The sequence below is a fragment of the Lynx canadensis genome, chromosome A2 (genome assembly GCF_007474595.2).
Source record: "Lynx canadensis isolate LIC74 chromosome A2, mLynCan4.pri.v2, whole genome shotgun sequence".
Taxonomy (NCBI): domain Eukaryota; kingdom Metazoa; phylum Chordata; class Mammalia; order Carnivora; family Felidae; genus Lynx; species Lynx canadensis.
The window spans coordinates 163,382,227-163,399,767 of NC_044304.2; the positions used below are offsets into that span (position 1 = coordinate 163,382,227).

A 17,541-nucleotide genomic window follows, 5' to 3' on the forward strand; every position below is an offset into this window, starting at 1 on the left:
GACTTCTCCGACAACTTCACTCAGCCCACACTGATCTGTACATTGGGGGAAGATTAAAACTACCCGGGGGAAAAACTTACTTTATTGTATTTAGGAATGAGCAAAAGAAGTGTTCAGCAGCGTGACACTGAGCAAGTTCCTCGACTGTGGAAGGAGCCCTTGGTATTCTGGTATTTCCTACTATCGTAAACGCTCAGCATATGCCGCCTGTTCGTGACAAACCACGTGAACACCCCCGAATCTCTGTGTTCACTCCTGACCCCTCTCCCAGGTACCATACTTCGTAATTCCACCATTCCCGTCACCTCCCGGCCAGCTCCCTCCTCCAGTATCTCCCCTCCTGCGCGTGGGATGGTCCGGCGTCTTGGTCTGGCGTTCACGAGCCTCCGTGGTCCGGCTTCTCTGTTTTCCCGCCTCGCGTCCCCACGTCAGCAAGCGGCTCCCTGCCAAGTTCCCTGCCGGATTTAATCTCACTTTCTGGCTTGTCTGTTCCGCTTTAACTTCAACGTCTTTCTCTACTTTTTCTTGTCCCGTTTCAGCCCAGCCTCAGATGCCAAATTATCCACAAAACAGGTGAACGTTTGAGTGTTCACTACGGGCCAAGGATTTTTATATTGTACGCTAAGTGTTACAATCAATTACCTCCTTCAATTTATAGAACGACTCTGAGGGCAAACGCCTTAATTTCTTCGCTCTGCACACGAGCCGACGGGAGGTGAGGAGGGGCCGAGGAACTGGCCTAGAGTCAGCACTTAGAAGTAACCAAAGAGGGATCCAATCCACGTCCGAGAGAGACCCCGACGCGTCTCAAGAGAACTCCGCAGTTTCAACTATGCACGCACGCACGCACGTCCGACCGACGCCCGGGACGTGCTACGGTCCACACCCCGTGTCCCCGCTGAGACATAAAGATGAACAGCACAGGCGCAGTCTCTGCCCCCCATGCTCACACGCCGGTGGAGAAGGAGGGCACCCGGACAGACGCCGCGTGGCAGGAGAAACCCTGGACCGCGTGAGGTCACGCGGGCGCACAATCCCCCCGGGGCCACAAAGGCAAGGAAGTCTAACCACCTCCCCTTCTGAAGGCGTACCGACGTCCACCTGGGTTTCCCATCAGCTGTCCCTTTACAGCTCGATCTCGGCGATCCGTGCAGCCCGAATACTCTCCTCCTTCTGGGGCGCCCCCTCCTTCGAACGACCGGGATCTTACTCATCCACTGCCTTCGTTCATTCAGCGAGTAACTACCGCGTGCGGTCTCAGTGTGGGTTCTCCCGGAGCGGGTCAGTTCGGATTTGCACGAGGCTTCTCTCATGACCTCCGTCTCGGGGTTGTGTGTTTTGGGCAGAAGACCGACCGCAAGGTAAGGCGCCATCTCGCCCCACCGCATCAACGGCACCTGCCGTCGACACGACTTCCCACGTGGCTCGGTAGCGTCAGTCGGTTTCTCTCCGGCGGTGACTTTCTCCTCCTTCCGCGCGGCAGAAGTCTTGCGAGGAAGTCTGCACGCGCGGCCCACATTCAAAGGGTCAGGCGTTATGGGCCACCTCCTCGAGGGGAGGGCATCTACCTGAATTACTCAGAACTCTTCTGCACGGGACTATCTACCTGTCTGTATCAGCATGGATTCCTAACGTTCATTTTATACTCTGACTTACAAACCTACGCCGCATGGGGAGGGGTGAGGAAGGCCGCGGGGCGCCCACCCTCCCCGCCGGCGGATCTGTGCGTGGCTGGGGAGCAGGCTCCGCGTCCAGACGGCCTCCCGCCCCGGCTCTGAAGCCCCGTGGGCGCCCCCAGGACTTCCCTGCTCACACACACGGCCTCCACGTCAGCGGGGAGTTTGTGGAGAGCTGGGCTCGCTGAGCTCTTTCTCCGTGCGTGCTGCCTCGGCCGGCGGTGGTGGTGCGACGGCGGCTCCCCCGGTCCCTGCCCCAACACACACCAGCCTCCGCGACAGGAGAGACGCGTCTCCTCCGTCACCAGTGTCTTTCATCAGTATGGTGCTTCCGTGACGGTTCACGAGCCGGTAAGGCAACGACGAACAAACTGTTACCAGAAGTCCGCGCGTTATTCAGCAGGCCCTAGTTTTTCTTCCCCCCGGGACGGCACAGGACATTCAGCCCTGGCTCGTCAGGCCTCTCGGCTGAGGGTTTTGAGGAGGACCTACAACATTTTAAAAATTTTTATGTATTTTTTATTCAGTTTATTTATTTGAGAGCGTGAGTGCACGGATGAGTGAGCGGGGAAGGGGCAGAGAGAGGGGGAGAGAGAGAATCCCAAGCAGGCCCTACGCGGTCAGCACAGAGCCCGACACGGGGCTCGAACCCACAAACCGCGAGATCATGACCTGAGCTGAAGTCAAGAGTCGGACACGTAACCGGCTGAGTCACCCAGGGGCCCAAACGTTTTTTTTAAATGTGAGAAGCTTGGCCAAAGAAAGCAAGATGTTAAATATGTAAAGCACATTATGACAAAATTTGAGTCTGTAATAAGGACAGATTATTACTGTTGCGATAAAACGGCATGAATAACAAAAGCGTTTGTAACTTAAGTTAGGAAAATCAAGCGAAATATTATAAAATGTCGTGGTTTCCCTCCACGGAGTGTAAACTTTCAGATTATCGAGAGCACCACTCGTATTATTTACGCTCTGATGAAGTCTCCAATCGCAAGTGAAGAAAGAAACGGGACGAAACAGAAAGTAAGAGGGATGTGCAATTAAAGTAAAAAGAAAAAAACCCCAAACCCAAGGCCATTCAACGAGAACAGGTTGTCTGGAACGCATGATTCAAGTTCTCGAGAACGCGAGGAGTTCGGACTCCCACTACTCGCAGGGAGCCCGGGGTTACGACGGCATCGGTGTCCCGTTCCTCATTCCTGGCCCTGCTGTTCCAGGTCGTCCCGGCACAGGACCAGAATTACGGAGCATCACACTGGCGCTTGAGTTACCGGGTTTGGAAGGACCCCTCCTCCGAGGACGCGCTGACCTACCGCTGGCCGAGCGGCTGCTGAAGGGGACTACTGGGAAGCAGAAACTGGGGTGAGGGGTTCAATTTCTGAAGATTAAGGAAACAATTCGAAGAACGCAGCAACTAAGCGTAAACGCGACCACACACACGCGGGGTGGGAAAGCGTGAAAGCCAGCATTTCCTAGGGCAGGTCCGACTCCGTCCCCCCTGACAAGCCCTCACTACCTCACGACACACTACAGGTCGTCGCACGGCACAGGGTCTCCACCACCTGACCCCATTCCCCCCTCCCGGCCTCCTCTCCGACCACACCCTCTGGGAATCGTCCACTCTCAGGCCGGACTGACACTTCCCTTCCAAAGGATTCTGTGAAGCGTGGGAAGTTCGGCCCGGGGAATGCGCTCCTTGGGTTCCCGCCTCCGCTCTGCATATGCTGTCCTGTGTTCTGGAAGGGCGCTCTGCCGTCCCGTTTCTGGCCCACTGAAATCCCACCTGCCTTCTGGCAGCTGGACAGTGGCTCCCCCAAATCTGTGCCCAGCCGGAACATCAGAACGAGACTTTGTATTTGGAGTCAGGGTCTCTGCGAGTGAAATTACAGCAAGGACCGGGAGACGAGACCAGCCTAGATTAGGTTGGGCCCTAAATCCAAAGACCAATGACCTACAAACCACAGAAGACGAGACGCAGACGGAGGCGGCCACGGGAGGACGAGGCAGGGGCTGAGTCATGCAGCCACGGGCCAAGGGCCGCCAAGGACTGGGGGCGACCCCTAGAAGCTAGGAGAGTCGAGGACAATCACCTTGAGTGAAGTTCTATCGTTCTAAGCTGCTACGTTTGCGACGGGGGCCTCAGAAAACTAACGTAGCTTCACAGTTCAGTTCAAGGACCCGGAACACCTTCCGTGAAGCCTTCAAGTCGGAAGTAATTGCTCCTTTTAACATTCCCATTAGTGCTCTGTGAGCAATTAGCTTCTGGAGTCGTGGTACGCCTTGTACTAAAGTTACAGGTCTGCTTTCCTTTCAGACGGTAGCTTTGTGAGACACCGGACAGGCCTCCAGCAAGTTCCCAGGAGGTGTCAGGACAGGCTCGCACCTGCTGAATGGCAGAAAGACTCATGAGTAAAATGCGGAGGACCAAGTGTGAGTCCAGGATTACTGTATTGCCTATCTATCCTTTGAGACAGAGACAGACACAGAGAGACAGAGCAGGGGAGGGTCAGAGAGAGAGTGAGACGCAGAATCCGAAGCAGGCTCCAGGCTCTGAGCTGTCAGCACAGGGCCGGATCCGGAACTGGACCCCATGAACCGTGAGATCATGACCTGAGCTAAAGTCGGACGCTTAACTGACTGAGCCACCCAGGCGCCCCCCAAAGCACTCCAGTTTAAAAGAATGCTGGTGAATCTAGATTTAATGATCAGTAAAGAAACTTTACTTATACACCTTTGTAAGACTGAAGGCTTGAAAAGGGATGTTTTTGTCACGAAATGATGCATTTGTGGAAGTGCCCCATGTAATTTTTTTAAAAGTGTAACAGCATTAATCTAAAGCTTGAAAAGTGGTTGCAAGCATATTTTATATTGAAACTATTTTCTAATTCCACTGGACAAAACAAAAAGTAACTGGGGCGCCTGGGTGGCGCAGTCGGTTAAGCGTCCGACTTCAGCCAGGTCACGATCTCGCGGTCCGCGAGTTCGAGCCCCGCGTCGGGCTCTGGGCTGATGGCTCAGAGCCTGGAGCCTGCTTCCGATTCTGTGTCTCCCTCTCTCTCTGCCCCTCCCCCGTTCATGCTCTGTCTCTCTCTGTCTCAAAAATAAATAAAACGTTAAAAAAAAAAAAAGTATTGTTAAAAAAAAAAAAAAAAAAAAAACAAAAAGTAACTGAATTGAGCAAAACTGCAGAAGACGTTAAAATGTCCATGTTATTATACACGGATTTTAAAACCCTGAAAATACAGCGAAACAACTTGACAAATTCACATTTCAGAGATAACCTCTAGAGTCATAAATTACTTTTTATAACACCGATTTACGTGGAATTTTAATTTAGAAAGACTCTGTAAAAACTGAATTCTAAGATGCTGTGATGCTCTGGTTAACGGTACGAAGACGAAAAGGACAGACTGTCACTGATAATTAGTCTAAGAAAGGCGAGACTCCCACAGAAGGAGAGCGAGACGAAGGGGCAGGTGGAAGGTGCTGGAAGTCTGGCTGGGAGTGGCTCGCAGACGGCTCAGTGGTGGGGATGGGAGAGAAGGGAGCAGCGGCCGGCTTCGGCGGCACAGCGACTCCCTAACCGTGTTGAGGCAGGATGCCTTCTGCCTGCTCGGGGCCAGACATGTCGGGAGACCATTCGGACTCTGCAGACAGCAGGTCAGGGGACGCAATTAAAGCCTGTACGGAGGGCGACTGCTCCCTTCCGTGTGCTGTCCTAACTAAATCAGCCCCTGGCGTCCTCCCCGGCAGACGAAAACCGCGAGCCAGTCCCAGGGTTGACTTAACAGAGCCATAGGGGCTGGGGGCCTACAGGACCGATGGAAGGGGGGGCCCCTCACAGGGATGGTGGCCTGTCCTTGGGGGCAGGCTTTTCAAGCTGCCGTCGGGCAACCGTGAGGAAGAGGCTCTGCTAGGCCACGGCCGGCAACACGCACACCTGACTCCAGGCCACATCCCGCCTCCTTCATTCGCCACGACTGAACACTGCACCTTGGGTGACATCACGGGTCACGGTCATAGATCCAAACCACGTCTCAAAGAGCTAAGTGTGCACGGATGAAGGCATTTTGAAACAAACATCACGTGTCACCCCGGACTTCACTGAAAAACCCTCTAAACAAAAAGCCCGACTCCTTATCTCCAATCCCACGAGTTTTTTTTAAAATATATTTTTCATTTTTTTTAATGTTTATTGAATTTTGAGATATATATAGAGAGAGACAGAGCATGGGCAGGGGAGAGACAGAAAGACAGGGAGACACGGAACCCGAAGCAGGTTCCAGGCTCTGAGCTGTCAGCACAGAGCCCGACACGGGGCTCGAACTCATGAACCGTGAGATCATGACCTGAGCCGAAGTCAGACGCCCAACCCACTGAACCACCCAGGTGCCCCTCCAATCCCCACGATTTTAACTTAATATACAGACCTTGCATTCTAATTCCACTAAAGATCAATGTTAGTTTTCCTTTTAATTTGTTAAATGTTTACTTATTTTTGAAAGAGAGAGAGATGGAGGGAGGGAGAGACAGAGAGAGAGGGAGACAGAGAATCTGAATCAAGCTCTGTGCTATCAGCACAAAGCCTGATGTGGGACTCGAACTCATGAACCATGAGATCAAGACCTGAGCCGAAGTAGATACTCAACCAACTGAGCCACCTAGGTGCCCCAATGTTAGAGGGTTTTTTTTGTATTTTTCATCTTTTTAATGTAAAAAATTAAAAAAAAATTTAATGTTTATTTTTGAGACAGAGAGAGAGAGAGAGAGAGAAAGAGAGGGGGGGCAGAGAGAGAGGGAGACAGAGAATCCAAAGCAGGCCTCCAGACTCTGAGGTGTCAGCACAGAGCATGATGCGGGGCTCAAACTCACAAGCTGTTGAGAGCATGACCTGAGCCCAAGTTGGACACATAACTGACTGAACCACCCAGATGCCCCTAAAAAAAATTTTTTTTTAATGTTTATTTATTTTTGAGAGAGAGAAGGATTGCGACTGGGGGAGGAGCAGAGAGGGAGAGACACAGAATCCAAAACAGGTTCCAGGCTCTGAGCTCTCAGCCCAAAGCCCGATGTGGGGCTCAAACTCATAAACCGTGAGATCGTGGCCTGTGCTGAAGTCTGATGCTTAACCCACAGCCACCCAGGTGCCCCAATATGTTAGTTAAAAAAAAAATTTTTTTATCCTTTATTCTACATTTTGAAACACAAGTTTACCTAATACATACGGTATCTTTTATTTTTTTAGAAGACCATTGAAAATAGTTGAGCAAGAAATGGGAACGAGGAAGTTGAAGTATACGGGAAAGACCACACTCATGTAAGTTTCCCTAAAGTGCTTAGAAACGCAAATATTAACAAAGCCAAAGCTTAAATATAATTTTACAGGTATGAGGTTTACCCACTCTATCGGTAAAGTTCTTTTCCAAGAAGTAGGATCCTGTTTTTGTTACGAGGCGGTAAAATAAATGAAGTGCATTCGATTTGTTCTCTCCATGCTTTCTGCATTTGGGTTCGAGCGAGCCAGAGGTGAGTACCTCTGCGGAGGGAACTGCATCAGCTCTGCTAGGCAAGGGCGGTCAAAGACTTGGTAGAAAGAAGTGTGGGTAGGTTAAAGGCACGCCGGCTCCCCAGCGAGTGCAAAACGGGCTGCAATAAATGCCCAAGAGATGTCACAAATGTCACAAACAACGCCGTGACCTTGAAACTGCATGGGATTTCCCCCCCCCATTTCAAAATGGCTTCATGTTTAATCTTGGGAACCACACGACTGAAGCATCCACCCTCCCCTACGTTCCCTCGTTCTCAGGACACAGATTATTAAGCTGAAGCAACGGGGAGGACCGAGGTTAGTTCACAGAGGTCAAGTCCCAAGCACCGACGGGTCGGCAGGGTGGAGACCGCCCTGACGCCCTGACGGCGAACGCCAGGAAGCACTTCACTGCTGCCCGGCGGCTTCTGTCAAGTATGTTCCCAGCAATTTAAAGGCGTTTCCTTCTCTCTCTCTAGCTTACTAAGGATTTTGTTAAAGGCACATATTTATCAATTGCTATTTCAGTGTCTACTGAGATGACCAGAGGGTTTTCTCCTTTAACCTGCTGACATTAATTCCTTAGCGATTTCTTAAGAAGCTGCGGTTTTCTTGCATTTCCAGGACAACACACAGCGCGGTCACCGTGCAGCGCGTGGCTCCTTTTGCTGATGCTTACGCAGGGGTTCTGCCCGTATTTTCAAGGCCAGGCTAATCATTGGGTTTCTTCCGTGCCATCAGCTGGTCTGGGTGTCAGGATGAAGCTAGCTTCACGGAATGAGCGTGGAAGCTGCCACCTTTTCCTGTGCCCTAAAATCACGTAACTTACACGGTACTTGTTCCTTGAAGGTTTTACAGAGTGCACCCACTGACAGGCTGAGCACTGGCCCTCTTTTGCAGGGGCAGGGGAAGGAAGGCTTAGGACTTTTTTTTTTTAAGCTTATTTATTTATTTTGAGAGAGAGAGACAGCGTGAGTGGGGGAGGGGTAGAGAGAGAGAGAGAGGGAGAGGGAGGGAAGGAGGAAGAGGAGAGAGAATCCCAAGCAGGCTCTGCACGGTCAGCACACAGCCCGAAGCGGGGCTCAAACCCACTAACTGTGAGATCATGACCTGAGCCGAAACCGAGAGTCAGATGCTTAAGTGACTGAGCCACCCAGGTGCCTCGACTTTGTTTATTTTGAGAAAGAGAGAGAGGGCACACACGAGCGGGGGGAGACGCAGAGAGGGAGGGAGAGAATCCGAAGCAGGCTCGATGCTGTCAGCACGGAGCCCACGTGGGCTCACAAACCATGAGATCACGACCTGAGCCGCGATCAAGAGTCAGATGCTTAATGGACAGCCACCCAGGCACCCCAAGGCTGAGGACTTTTAATTCCTTTTTTTAAGAAACAGCTTTATTGAGCTATAATTCACATCCATAGATAGAGTTCACCTATTTAAAGTGTACGATTCAACTATGACTACTTTAAATTTTTTTTATGATGACTGAAACGAGTTTTTTTAAAATTTATTGATATAATTTGGTCTACTCAGGTTTCTTTTAAATGCTATTTCCTAAATCTTCGCATTCACAATTAGAGATCCCCCCCCCCCTTATTTCTAAAGCTTTGCATTGTCACTCATGACATTCTTGAACACATCTGACAAAGGTTTACCCACTTTTTTGGTCTTTTCCCAGAACTAAGTTTTTGGTTTTCTTGAGCAAGACTACCTTTTGTGTTCGTTTTCACTGACTGCTGTCATTTCAGTAGGACTTTACGAGGGAAAGGAGACAAATGAACGTGTTCAGAAAGTCATGTGGAGTCACAGCATGGCGGCCAGCCCAGTCGGGTGGGCAGAGACCGGGAGTCCCCCCGCAGTGGGCGATTCGGGCAGGACGCTGCTCGTGCTGACCCGTCCCCCTCGGCCACGGCTTAGGCGCTTGTCCACGGTGCGCGCACGCCCCTGGGTCCGGCAGTACGGCGGGTCTTCCTGCAGCGGGCCCTCTGGCCTCCCCACCGTGGCGCATCGTCTGCAGAGTGGGGCGCGAACAGGAGACCCCTTTACGGGGCCCCCGGGCTCCTCCCCCAGGGACTGCAGGTCCCGGCGGGACGGGGTGTGGAAGCCAGAACGGGACAGAGCTAGACCAAACCCAGGTTAGAACTGTCACCACCTTGGGTGTGACCTCGGGCAGGCGCCCGCATTTCTCCACTTGTCACGCGGGGATAACGCTATCTCCTTGCAGGGTGGCTCGGAGGGAATGGGGACAGTCCGACCCCCCGGTCCCCAATGCTGCCGACCGGCCAGCGCGGGCAGCGCTCACGTCAAGTCCGCCAGCACACGTGCTAAACCACTGGTGACTGCGATCCCGAAAGTCCCCCTCGGCTGCCTCGTGGGCCCTCCTCGGGCCATCACCTCAGCCGTACCTGCGGGCACTGTCCTGCCCGGCAGGGGAGGCAGAAAATGCTATACTCCTGTCACTTAATCCACATATAATCCTATTAGCTGGAGGCTGCTAGTCTGTCCCAGTTACGGATGAAACTGACGCTCGAAATAACTGGCCTGAGGTCTCGCGGCGACTACGTGGAAGGAACGGGACTCCAAGCCGGCTCTGCCCCCGTGCTCTCAGGGACTATGACACGAAGGACATGTGCAACTCAAGGGGGGCGGGGCACACATACGCTCCAAAGCTCGAGAAGTCCGTGTGGCAGGTGAGAGCCAAACACAGGGTATAAATCCGCACGTGAGAATGCGGACGTGTGTGTTCCTGAGGAGGTCCTCACGGAACAGGTGACCTATAAAACAAGTGGCAGCAGCTTGCTGCGAGTGACAGGTGACCAATGTATAACGGTGAATCACGGGGGTTCCGTAAATTCAGATTCACAGGAAACAGCTCAGAGCGGGAAAGCAGCAGCAAATTAAGCAGATTAAAAAGTGACAACAATTTAACTCAGAGGTCCCCAAATCGGTTTCCTCCTCCGAACTGCCGCCCCGTTTCTCATCGGAGATAAGCGAGGCTTCTTTCCCCCTGACGTCAGTGCCGCTGCAATCCCAGCCACAGAAGAAAGATCTAAGAGACGTTTTCCTCTGTTGCCGGATTACATAAGCAGGTCCTCTGCTGTCACCCCGCACGCCCCCACCTGTCACCACTCTGTGATCGGGAGGCAGTAACTTGGCAAATGGATTTCCACCGACTGCCTTTCACAGAAACGCCTTATTTCTTTATAAGAAAGAACACTTTCTAAAACGCGAAGCTTATGTGCCCGAGTCAAGTCGAAAGCTCCTCACACGGGGAACAAACATGTACTGGAAACGGAAGTCGTCTTCACCACGGCATCTTTGAAACACGGCAACTGTTAAGTTTTCAGTCCCCACCCTCACGGAGCTCACAAGTCAGTGACAAAGAAACACGAGGAGACGCGTTTCTCCTTAACAGCCCGTATAGATATCCAGGGAGGACACGCGAAGTCCTCTCTGGGGCTGTCGGAAAGGCCCCCCCAGGGAAGTGACATCGGGGCTGAGAGCTGACGAAAACTAGCAGGTGGCCGGGAGGAGAGGAAGCGCAGCCCAGGGAGGGGGGCGCGGCCTGCGAATGTCCGGCAGCCGAGGCACGAAGCAGGGCGGCCGGGACAGGTGCAGGGAGCCGCGAACACAGACACGCAAGAAGGGGAGGCAGGGGCAGGCACCAGGGACGGCGGAGCGCAGGGCAGGAAACCTGAGCACGGCAGTGATGTGACTTGTATATGTGTGTGTGTGTGTGTGTGGTTTTTTTTTTATTAAAAAATTTTTTTAACGTTTATTTATTATCGAGAGACAGCACGAGCAGAGGAGGGGCAGAGAGAGAGGGAGACACAGAATCCGAAGCAGGCTCCAGGCTCCGAGCTGTCAGCACAGAGCCCGATGCGGGGCTTGAACTCACGGACCGCGAGATCGTGACCGGAGCCGCGGAAATCGGATGCTTAACCAGCTGTGCCACCCAGGTGTCCCACGTATGTGCTTTTATAAAACACCTCCGGGGGCAGCAACTGAACTTGACTGGAGGGTGGAGCAGGTGCTGGGAGACAGCGGGCTGCTTAACAGGTCAGCAGCAACACGGACGGGCTGGCCCCGAGTGACGGCAGGAGTGACGGGCACTGGCAACGGTCCGAGGGCTCCATCACCCGGACGCGGGCACACGAGCTCCGGCATCACTCCTGTTACAACGACAGCGAGCTGGATGTGATGCCACTTACTGAATTCGGCCGGCCGAAACCAGGGAGGAGGGGGTGCAGGAGGCTAGAAACAGAGGCCGCGGGCGAAGTGGTCGGCAGAGATGGCCAGCGGCAGCTGCGTACTCAGGAGAGATGTGGGTGAGGTGTCTGTTTGGGCATCATCAGTTATGAAGCACTGTGGTCACGAAACACGTGGGATTAAATTTTTATTTTTTAATTTTTAAAAAAGATTTTATTTCGAGAGAGACAGAGACACTCAGGTAGGCTTCACGCTCAGAGCGGAGCGTCGAGCCCGACGCGGGGCTCGATCTCACAACCCTGAGATCGTGACCTGAGCCGCCATCAAGAGGTGGACACTTAACCGACTGAGTCACCCAGGCGCCCCTAAATACATGGCATTAAAACACGGGGCAACAGGGGCGCCTGGGTGGCGCAGTCGGTTGGGCGTCCGACTTCGGCCAGGTCACGATCTCGTGGTCCGTGGGTTCGAGCCCCGCGTCGGGCTCTGGGCTGACGGCTCAGAGCCTGGAGCCTGTTTCCCATGCTGTGTCTCCCTCTCTCTCTGCCCCTCCCCCGTTCATGCTCTGTCTCTCTCTGTCCCAAAAACAAATAAACGTTGAAAAAAAAAAAAAAAATTAAAACACGGGGCAACAGGCCCCGGGGTAAGTAAAGTGATGGCAGAGAGCAAGGCGGCGGACAAGAAGGCGGGTAGGCACAGGGCAGGGCGGCCGGGAGCAAGTTCGACATCCCACGCTCTGGAAACAAGAGTCGGGACCATCAAGGAGAGAAAAGCAACGGCCAGACGTGCGTGAGACTGTTACTAAGAGTTGAAGGGAAGAAGGGGCCTGACAGGTGTCCCCCGGAGTCTGCACCGGGCAGCCCCTGGAAATGGCCTCGGTGGCTCAGGCGGAACGTGCCGGAGGTGGGAACACGTAGAGGGTTTCTGAGTAAAAGAGGATTCCGGGCTGGTTGCGCACCCTGGCTCAGAGCACAGGACCGTATTTGAAACCTGGTTCTCCACCTTCCCACGTACGTCCCGGAGACGGTGACTTAACCTCTTTCTTGATTTCTTCCTCTATAAAATAGGGATGACAAAAATATTTACGTCTCGAGGCTATTGTGAGGATTAGATAAACGTGAACACTTACAACAGTGCTCAGTGCACACCATGCACGCACGCTGGTTAGGAGAACCTCCAATACCGGATATAAACCATCTTTCCATTTCTTTCGAGTCAACTCCAAATGCTCTGTCAGGCTTCCCACCTTAAGATCCGCAGAGGGGCGCCTGGGTGGCTCAGTTGGTCGAATAAACGTCTGACTCTTGATTTCAGCTCAGGTCATGAGTTCAGCTCACAGTCCGTGAGTTCGAGCCCCACGCAGCACTCTCTCCCTCTGTCTCTCTCTCAAAATAAATAAGTAGACTTAAAAAGCCTCAGGGATCCCGGTATAACATCTTTCAGGGACGCTGCAGCCCACGCAGAGACTGTGCCGCCATCCGAATCACGGGTCTGGACCGTGGCCCCCCGACTGGTGGGGTCGCAGCCGAGGGCCTTCACGGAGCAAAGCGGGTCTTGAGAGGGAAGGTCATGGAGACCAATCCTTCATGGAGAGGACCGGACTGCTGTCTCAGCTCCCGAGCACTTTCTGGAAGTTGCTCGTGAGGCCTAGCCAACAGATCCCGGTTTCAAATACCTCGAGTCTCCCCTCTTTATCTCAGGTAGTCAGGATCTTTCCATTTCAGGTAATGACACCTCCCCAGGCCACAAGACAACCGTTCTATCTCATCAGATCTAAGATACCATCAAACGTGAAGCTATAGCCTAACTTTAGAGACATTAAAATGTATACCTAAAACCTATTAAATATGGCAAGCTTTTAAATATGGGTCAGCTAGAGATGAGAACAAATTTTTTTAAGTTTATTTTGAGAGCAAGCGAGCATTTGTGTGAGCCCATGTGGGGGGGGGGGAGGGGCAGAGAGAGGGGGAGAGAGAGAATCCCAAGCAGGCTCCGCACTGTCAGCACAGAGCCCGACTCAGGGCTCAAACTCAACCAGCTGTGAGATCATGACCTGGGCTGAGATGAAGAGTTGGACGCTCAACCGACTGAGCCAGCCAGGCGCCCCGAGGAAAAAAAAAAATTAATTGTAAATATTTCATAAAATTGTAACTACTTTTATAATTAAGAGAGAATCTGTTGTCTGAGATGAGTATGCAAACGGTAGGGAAGGCCAGAGTTTGGATGATAGATGATCGGAGCCTTCCAATAATCTAGAACAATCTAATCATCATGGAGAGGTACCCAAAGGTGGGGGGGGTGGGGGTGGGCAGAGACTACAAACCTATCACTGTGGCGTCTCTACCACCAGAGGGCAGCACTGTTCACATGAAAGCCAATGTCCCACCAAGTGGCCTGGGCTGAGCCTCACTGGGCAGCGGCTCTGAGGCCAGTGATAAGGGGGTGCTCTGACAGGTCCGAGCAAAAACACAGAGAGACAATTCTCCCTGAAGTCAGAGCAGTGTTTCTCAAACTTTGCACCGTCCAATCCCCCTCTGAAACTTTTTATATATTCCCCCCCACCCCCCAACTGTCCTACGCCTGTGAAACTATGATCTGGCAGAAATCCTGGATATCCGTTCATGTAACACGGCCCTTTGGAGAGCCACGAGCCGCTGTAATAGCTAAGATTTTTTGTCCCCTGACAACAACCAATCTTTGCTCGCTTTGCTCCCCCAGTTGAAAAGGAACGCGTTTGAGCGAGCACCAATTTTTGGTTCTGTTTATAGAATGGTTGCTGCTTGCTTTAGGCCGTATTTTTGAATCAGAAGGAAAAGCTCAAGTTCACCAGGTGCAGGCCCTGTTTTATGCAGAAAACTCCCGGTGACAACAACAGCAAAACAAGCGGCAGGGCCCCAAGCGACTGTGGATTATGAGGATACGGCTACTTTACTACCAAATGAGGCCTAACATTCTGACCTGACAAGTTATGCTTTTCCTCCTTAAAAAAAAAAAAAAAAAAAGTGGCCCCTGTTTCTTCCATATTTTTGATCAGCGTAGACAAGGTTGACCAGTCTCGCCGGCAAAGTGAGCTGGAGGTGAGTTCTAGAAAGCTAATAGTTTGGAGGAGGCCGTGAGGGTGAAGAAGGCCAGGAAGGACCCCAGAGGTGGTCTGGGATCAGGGAGGAGGCAGATGGCGAGGGAAGAAGCAGGCTGGAGAGCCAGCCAAGTGAGAGGAGAGCGCCACGGCGAGTTACCAAGACCCTGAAATAACTGAAGAGTCTGTGACAGCTGAAGGGACAAGAGGGAAGCCGGGAGAGAACACGGATACTTCCAAGGGGCTGTCCAATTCTCGAAGCATGCCCAAAGTACAGACTGACTGATCGTGACTGAGCTGCTGGTGCTTATCTACAGCATCCCTGCGCTGTGTTTAGGTCCCTACTCAGTACTTGTGCTTGGTCTGGCCATAAAATACGTTCCAGACAGTTCATCCGGATAAAAGAAAAACATTAACGTGACTGACCTCTGAATAAAAAAATTGAAAAGCAGACGCATAAAGCGACTGCTATGGGTGAGGCAGTGTTCTCCCTCCTCTGCATACACAGAACCACCGGGTCCCCTCAACGCTCCCGCGGAGTAACATTCACGGAGGCGCCGGACGAAGATTCCGGACACTGCTGAACGCCTACTGTGTGCCGGCCACATCAGGCACGGGGAACAGCAAGACGAACTGTGAAAAGAGGCGCAGAAGGGATCTGGGGGACGGCCTCGAAGAGGGGGCAAGATCTGGGTAGAGCCGCGAGGCATGAGTAACACGGACAGGGCGGAGACAGGGAGGAAGAGAAAGTCTTGCGGTCAAGGTAACAGAACACTCTAAGGCACAGAGACCGTGAGAGGCACGCAGAAACCAAGAGGCGCGCGCAGCGCGGGGTCTGGCCAACTACACCTGGGAGCCAAATCCGGCCCGTGTTTACAAATGAAGGCTCACCGGAGCACGGCCTGTTGGGCCGAGTTTGGGCTTCGGCTGCCTTCCGCCTCGCTGCCGCACGGGCGGGCGGAGGAGTCGTGACCGAGCCCGAGCCACAGACCATCTGGCCCTTTGCAGAAGTGTGCCGATGTCTGTTCTGGAGCCTTGCTACTCACAGAGGGGTCCAGGAAGCAGCCGCCGCCGCCGCCGCCCCTGCGGGCCTGGCAGAAACGCAGACCCCCAGGTCCCAGCCCAGAGCCCCAGAATCAGAACCCGCCCCTTAAAAAGACGTCCGGCGATCTCTGGCACAGACAGCCCTCCGATCGCTGGCGTGTACGGCCGGGAGGTGGCGGCGAGGTTGCAAGTGAAGAGAAGCACCCGCTTATCCTATATATAGACGGAAGACAGAGGTAAAGAGCTTCCCGCAAAGGAGGAATCTGATGGTAAGGAGCGCTGGCGGCAGAACGGGGGCAAGGCCGCTGGCGTCAGAATCCAGGCAAAAGATGACCCGGACCCCCTGACCAGGTCACGGTACGGCTTCTCCTTCCTTCCCAGAAGCAAACGACATTTGAAGAGACTACTCCGACTTCGCCAGCGCCCCCAAATTACTTCTGACAAATACAGTATTGGTTGTAACTTATCAGGAAACAGAAAAACACTCGGTAACGAAAATATTCGGCATCACGTGTTTCTGTGCCTGCCAGACGTATCTCCGTCTAAGCGACGCATCCGCAGAGCAAGACAGAAACGACGACAGTCATGGTTAAGGAGTCTGAATTTTTTTTAACTTTATTTGAGAGACAGAGAGCGCGTGAGAACCGTGTGCGCCTGTGTGCGTGCAAGCACGCGTGTGCGAGTGGGGGAGGGGCAGAGAGAGAGAGAGAGAGACAGACAGACAGACAGAGAGAGAATCCCAAGCACGGGCAGTGCAGAGCCCAACGTGAGGCTCAAACTCAAGAACCGTGAGATCACGACCCGAGCTGAAATCGAGAGCTGGATGGACGCTTCACCGACGGAGCCACCCGCGGGCCCCAAGAAAGAAGTTTACAGATCAAATGAGGATCGATTCAACTGCCATCTGTGATGAAGGCCGCTAACACGTAGTTCACAGGATACTGAAGGGTGTGATGGCTTCAACTGTCAGGACCTTCCCCACCCCCGCAAATAAACGCAAGATTCTGCTGATGTTCAGTTTTTCCATCCTATGGATGAATAAGCAATACAAAGTTCAAAAGAAACAAAGCAGCATTTTAGACAAGCATGCCGACACTATTTCTTTTTCTAGCTCTGCTAACGGCTTCCGAGCAAGTGCTTAACGTTCTGCCTTCTTAAAAAAATCTAGAAAAGTTTGACAGGGTTATTTGTGGGATTCAGCCTGCTTTAAAGTAATGACAGCGATATAGATAAAAATAGATGGGCGAAAACAGGAAATCCCTTTCCTTAGATGCTTAGGTTTCATACTTCATATTCATTATGTCGGCAGAAACAATGCAAAAGAAACCAGGCCCGTAGATCTGCTTTGAGAAACGCAACATAATTAAATCAATAAATCTCAAGTAAGAAAAAAAAAAAAAAAAACCCGTCAAATCCATGTCGAGAAGACTCTCCATGTTAAGGTTTATTAATAAAAGCCTAAAAAGTCCATGAATTCGGTATAATGGTTAACGGCATTAAAAAAAAATAGTAACTAACACGTCCACAGTACTTACTATGGGTTTACACCGTCCTAAATACCATTACACAAATTACCTCATCTAATCCTCAAAACACCCTGGTATTAGCTTCATCTCACAAACGGGGAAAGTAAGGCACACGGAGGACCTCAGTGATTTGTCCCAAGTCACATGGCTACACGAGAAATGGAGCTGAGATGTGAAGCTGGGTCTATGTCCTTAACCATAACTGTGCTGTCTTTCTAACGCATGTGGTCTCCACTTTCCTCTGGCCCACAAGTGAATCTGCAAAAAGTTTAAACGCAATAGACTCTTATTACTGGTATCAGGGACAAAGAAAACCCCTACGATACAGACACTCGACATCTTAACGGAAAGGGAGGCGCACCGTATTGTTCTGTGGACAGTGGCCAAAATTTGACCCGCGATAGGCAACTGATGAGTAATGAGGAGGATTCGATTTAAGATACTGGATTATTTTTCAGTAGGAGAAAATGCAAATTAGGT

General features: G+C 52.1%; 1 protein-coding gene across 6 annotated transcripts in view; it reads right to left on the reverse strand.

The window, feature by feature from the left end:
- Window positions 1-17,541, reverse strand: part of PRKAG2 (protein kinase AMP-activated non-catalytic subunit gamma 2) — a 260,684-nt gene that overhangs the window by 41,427 nt on the left and 201,716 nt on the right. The gene's annotated exons all lie outside the window — the stretch shown is intronic.